Consider the following 6,528-nt stretch of genomic DNA (forward strand, 5'->3'; position numbering starts at 1 on the left):
TATATATAAAGCCCACGACTGAGATCCTGCCGACTGCCGGTGGAGGAGGACGCTTTTTGAGGGCTACGTTTTGTAAAACGGACAGCGTGCCCGCAGCCTGGAGGGACGTGGACTTTGGCCAACGCACAGGAAACCAATGATACTTAAAATCACCCCTGCTCACAGGAAACGCAAATACTGTATGGATTCTGTAAATGCTCCAATAGATTTATTGCCACATAAAAGGGGCTGCAGACACAGGAGAGAGATGCGGCTGCTGCATTATACATGCCTGGTCCTGCCGGGGACAGGCTCCTGGGGAACGTGTGTCATTCCCCCCCCCCCACCTCGAGATGCCCCTCCATTTGTTTTTAAGGTGCTCCCCCTAGGAAGTCTCTGTGCCTCTTGCAAAATGCATGCTCGTCCACAGGGTATGGTTATGAGTCCTTAGCCGAGGATGGTCGGCAGGGGAAGGTGCCTCTGAAGGTAGCCATGACCGATGTTTTGGGAGACAGATTGACTTGGGGAACCAGAAGGTGGCCAATCTGCCCAGAAAACAACTCCCCTCTAAAAAAAAGGCATTTCTGTGCCTCCGTCTCAAGCACGCAGCTTTTACTTCGGCTACGCACAGGTTAATTGAAACCTTCACCCTCCCACTGAGCGCCCTTGGGACCCCCATCGGGGTCTTCTTGCTGCACAAGGGGACTTTGCGCCCCAGGTTTCGACTCAAGCCCATTTGCTGGGTATTCGAGCAAATAATCGGGGACCGGCTCCTGCAGCGAGCCCGCAGGCAACCCGGTGCCGGGGAGCGAGAACCACATGCGGGGGCAGAGACCTCCCTCTCCTGTTGTTGGGGTGGTGCCTCTCGGAAATCTCCCCGGCCTGGCTCCCACCCGTGTCGCTTCCCGGGCAGGTGCCAGACATGGGTCTGGAGGGACGGGGCCACGGCTTCTTCACTGCAATACGGGGCACAACGTGACCTTGCCAAGCTCACGCTGCCAGCCGCACTGTATTTGTGCCCTAGTTTACATGGGATTTCTTCCCAGCTTGCCTGTCATTCACCAGACTGCGAGCACCTACAGATGGGACAAAGTGATGAGCAGCCAGGGGCGACGCGATCGCCCTCGCTGCTGGGACCGCGCAGCAGGGCCGAGAGGCACGGCGACCCGCTCAGGGTCCCGAGGAGGCTGAGCTGCAGGGCTGGCACGTGCACCTCTGCCTTACCCTCTCTGACAGCCACGCCATTATCCAGATTGCTCTTTTTCACTAGTCTGGTTATTAAACCAGCGATGGGGACCTTCCCACTCACCCCCCTCGTGTCCAGCTGCCGAGCTCCGTCCCCAAGGCGGGAGTCGTCACCGAAGAACCCTTAGAGCCATGACACGGGGCACAGCTTCCCCTGCCTACGGCCGCTGCCAGACTTCGGCACAGGTAGAGAGGGGCAGAAACCCAAGCCTGAGCGATCCCGGCTAAGTGCAAAGCATCATCGGCTGCCGGCCAGTGGCACTGGGTACCAACAGACATGGGTTTTGTCCCATCCCGTCCATCACCCTGGTTAGCCGGCATCTCCATCCCTGCCCACCTTCGCCACCCTTTTGGCCCATCTCCTTTCCCTCCTCGGCTGCCTTGGGGGACCGCTCGCCCCATGCGGCGATAACGAGCGGCTTTGCCGGAGCTCTGCGAGCAGTGAGGTCTGAGAGCTGTAGGGAATGATTACTGCTCCGGATTTCAAGCCAGGGGCTCCTGGCGCTCCTCTGTGCTTGAGAGCACAGAGAGGGGAAAGGAAAGGATTAGTGGCCTGCAGGGCTCGGTTTATGGCCCGCTGAGAGATTTGGCTCCCCTGGCAAAAAGGTTGCCAATCGTTCCCATCAAAGCTGGAAGACCTGCAGATCCACGCCTAAGCGTCGTGGTTTAACCCCAGCTGGCAACTAAGCACCACGCGGCCACTCGCTTGCCCTCCCTGCCCTGGTGGGATGAGGCAGAGAATCAGAAGGGCAAAAGTACGAAAACTCGTGGGTTGAGATAAGAACAGCTTAGTAATTGAAATAAAACATCATAAAATAATAACGATAATAACAAATTGCAGTGGAAAGGAAAACAACAACAAACAAACAAACAGGAACAAAACTCAGGTAAAAACGAGCGATGCAACCACTCACCACCTGCCGACCGATGCCCAGCCTGTCCCCAGCAGCGATCGCTGCCCTCCGGCTGACTCCCCCCTGTTTATAGACCGAGCATGACACTGTATATATGGCATGGAATCACCCCGTTGGGCAGTCAGGGTCAGCTGTCCCAGCTCCCGGCTTCTTGTGCACCCAGCAGAGCAGGGGAAGCTCAAAACGTCTTTGGCTTAGTGTAAGGACTGCTCAGCAACAACTAAAACATCACTGCGTTAGCAATGTTCTTCTCATGTTAAATCCAGAATGCAGCGCTATACCAGCTACTAGGAAGACAATTAACTCTGTCCCAGCCAAAACCAGGACATGGAGCAGCTGCTCAGAGCAGTGCCTCCCAGAACTTCCCAAAGGATGGGCACTGTGGCATGTGGACACCACTCGGCCATGCTGAGCTCCCTGTCCACACCGGATGGCATCGCTCCTTGGGCTTCTGCTCTCTCAGCAGATGTCAGATCCCAAAAATGTGACACAGGATGGCCCTGAGGGGGCGGGAGGGCTCAGTGGCCCCATCTCCTGAGATCTTTGGTTCGAAGGCAGGTCCTGCAGAGACCAGATGGTTTTCCCTTGGAAGGCTCCCTGCGTCCTACAACCCCGCAACAAGGGCTGCTTTCCCCGGAGAGACGTGCCCTCTCGCTTCACGGATGAGTTGGAAAGCGAATTGCCAGAGACCTGCCCGCTCGACGTGCACCTTGATTTGCTCGCTCTCGCCCCCTGCATCCCCGCACACCGAGCTCTCCACTGCATTGGGGCTGAGATCGGACTCTGGCGGCGGGGTGGGTTGTTTTACTCCACGACTCAACTCCAACAACATGCAACGCTTCCTTTAAATGACTATCCAATCTCGGTAAGGCTCTGCAGGGGACGGCTGTTCCAGCCCCTGCGATCCCCAAACCCTCCAGGACGTGTAGGGCTGCGCCAGGGAAAGGCGAGGGGGAGAGAGGAGGGAAAACCGAGGGGCTGGGGACTCCTCGTGTTGCTCTCGGAGTTCGTGGCATTTGTTGCTGATGAAATCCAGATGTACCTTAAAATAAACCCCGCTCTGTTCCCCCTCCCCTTTACGGCAGGAGACGGGTTCTTTTTTCAAGAAACAAAAAATACCTCGGCAAAGGAAACGTGCGTTTCCCTCCACAAAGAAAGAGCTATTCATCTGTTAGCGTTTACCAGCACTGGATTCACCCCAGAGGTCCTCGCTACTGCTCGCTCCCTCCCTCCCACCCACCACAGCGACCTGGCGGGGTCGAGTCCCGTGGGGGGAACGGGGACCCTTCTCGGCTCCGTGCGCAGGTGGACGGTCACAACGCTCAAGGTGCCCTGCGAGGAGCGCAAAACGGAGGCTGGAAGGTGGCCGGCGAACCCCCTGTGCATCAATTTCCTCCATTACAAAGCCAGTTCCTCATTTCTTACTATTTCTTATTCTAGTCTTCCTCTCCTCCTTATTTTTGGGGGGATTTGGCGGGGCAGAGCGGGTCGTTTCACGGGGAATGGGACAGACGCTCGAACGCGGTGGTGCTTTCGGCAGACACCGCGGCGGCCTTTTTGGGTCCCCCTCACCTGCCCGCCACATCTGCACCAGAGAGCAACCGGCTATTGGGATTCTTGCACAATAAAATTCCCTTATTGACTCTGCCCATACCCACAGTGACCTCCAGGCCTCCGGAGGGACGTTACACTGAGTCAAGACCACTAAAAGCTTTATTAGGAGGGCTTACGATTGTATTGACTCGATAATTGAAACACACTAACTAGGTTTCTAGGCGAAAGCACCTCGGGGGAAGCTCTGGACAACGTTTCTGCTATTAAAGCAAGCGAAATAAGGGGGAGAAAGAGTGCCTCAGGGCTGTCCACAGGACCTACAAGCTCTTGTTCCTTCGCTGCCAGGTCACATCCATTTTATCTGAAGGTTTCCCGACAATGTTAGAAATGCTGGTACAGCACACGGCGTACGAGGCAGAGGAGACGCAACCCATTAGTCCACTCTCAGCAACTCTGAGACCAAAGAGGCTAAAAGCAAGTGAAGCCTTTCCTTAGCAGCAAGACTATGCCCCAAAAAACACCTCTGGCTTACAGAGACGAGTTGGAGCTGAACAACAGGCACAGCTCAACTCTCCCGTTCTCTCCTACGGTCACCCCCACTTCCCCATCCCCCTTGGTGGGGGGACCTGCGGACAAGCAGGGTGCGACCCCCTTGGACCGCAGCGGCAGAACGGGTGTTGGAACCCTGGATCGAGGGGCTTGCCCGGCTAGACACCGGAGCAAAAGGAGACCATGGCAATGGAAGGGGAGGAAAAGGAGAGAGGAAGGATCACCCGGCATTTGAAAGCGAGATGCTCTCTTTCCTCCTACCATCCTAGACTCCTGAGTCACGGTCACCATTGGACAAGCCACGTAACACGTATCTGCCCATGCACGGGCCACGGCATCCTGGGTGCTCGGTGTGAGCTGAGCTGGGGGCAGGTGAACCTCCCCGGACATGCAGGCCTTATATCTGCCTTAAGCACAGTGCTGAGATGAGCCAACAACTCCTACCAACTGCAGAGCCTGAGATGGAGCCATGCAGAAGTGACCCTCCAGCCAGCAGGACAGCTGGACGCCGACCACCGGGAGCCTGGGCAGAGCCAGTCCCGGTCCTTCCTTGCTGCCTGGGCACAAACCCACTGCTCTCCTTCTGCCTCAAATCTCTGCTCTCCTTCCTCACCCCAGACCAAAAAATGCCCAGCGCCAGAAAAGCCTGCACGTTACAATGATTTCCTTCCAGTCGGCCACGCAAGCCCCAGGCAGGGACAGGGCAAGTCGCTCGCTGGAAGGGGCACACAAGAGGTGCCTCTTGCGCCCTGCGGCAGCACCAGGGAAAGACCCCGCGGCTGGGAGTCCAGCACTTTTGCCCACACCGATAAATCGGGGTTGTGGCCACCGGTGGCGGTCCTGCACCATCCCTACGTAACTGTACATCACCTGTGCCGTGCCGATGACTTAGGTGGGCACATTACCTGCGCTGAATGTTTTATGAGTGAGCACACAGCTAGCTACCTTGAGCCCAGGCGGGAAGAGCTGCTCCACTGGCACAGCACGAACCTGCCTGCCAAGCACACCGGGTGGGAGAGGTGGCGGGAGGGCTCGGAAGGACCCTGGGGGGCCTCTGGCTTCCCCCTCCCACCAGCGGCTTGGGTGAGACAGTGCTCACCTTCCCAGCTGTACCCAGTTAGGAGGATGGCAGAAACCAGGGTGGTGAGTTCTGAGGGCTACCAGAGCCATACCGGGGGAAGTCTATCACCACTGTGTATGAAATAATTTACGCCTTTTCCTCTCTCCTCTCCCTCCATGCCTTCGTCTTCCTATCCAGAGGCAGACACAGCTCCTCATCGCACCCAACCTGCCCTCTTAGCAACAAGATGCGAGCCGCATTACTGCCTGCCAAGGCGCCCCACTGGTGGGTCCCTCACTAGCTTCTTCTCCTCATGCCCCAGCGAGGAGCCCGACCTCGCAGTGGGTCTGACTGATTGCTGGGAAAACCGCTTGCCCGAAATAGCCCCCCGGCACCGTGACGGTGCTTGACAAAAACCAGACCAGAAGCATTCCTTCAGACCGAAGGAATCTCCCTGACGCATATGGACTGCATGGACCTCATAAATCTCTGGTTACAGGAAACCAAAGTTTTTACCAGCTGCTCTTCTTTCCCACAAAAAGTAAGACATAGCAAGGAGCCTCAAACCAATGCTCAAAACCACGCTGCTGCACGAGGCTGGTAGATACTTGAAACCGATGGGGGCTTCCCTGGCACAGCTCCATCAGTAATGGCCCAAACTACCGGAGATACTGATTAGAAACTGCCTTAGAGAAAAAAAAGGGACCGGGCGCACGTGCTGCGAGCAGGACCTCTGGGAACTGACACGAGCAGTAGAGAGCTTCCATGAGGTTGCAAGAGGTTCAGAACAGCGAGCCAAGCAGATCCCGTGCTGCAGGCCACCCTCCTCGCGGTCAACGGTGGGATCAAAGTGTCCAGAACAGCTACAGTGCCAGGACAACCACCTCTGCTGTCTGTCCCCGCTCACCTAGCTCAACAGGTTTCATCAACACGCTCGATACACCAGGAGAGCAGTGCGAGCGCTGGTGAGTCTGGTCCAACAGCAAACCCCTCCCATTGCGCAGGCGGGGAAGGGCGATGCCCATAGAGAACGTGGGCGCTTTTTCCCTCCTGTCAGACCCTGCAGGTCCCAACCTGGAAAGGCCTCGTGCTCCCAGCGGGGCCGCTCTCGGCAGCGCTGACGCGGACCCAGGGCATCCCTGTCGCGATAGGGTCCCTTTGCACGGGGCACACGGTCCCTCTGTGCATGCGTGATAGCTGGGATATGTGGGCATCTGTGTGTGCAGC

The sequence above is a fragment of the Egretta garzetta genome, unplaced genomic scaffold, assembly GCF_000687185.1.
Source record: "Egretta garzetta isolate BGI_Z169 unplaced genomic scaffold, ASM68718v1 scaffold365, whole genome shotgun sequence".
NCBI classification, from domain to species: Eukaryota; Metazoa; Chordata; class Aves; order Pelecaniformes; family Ardeidae; genus Egretta; species Egretta garzetta.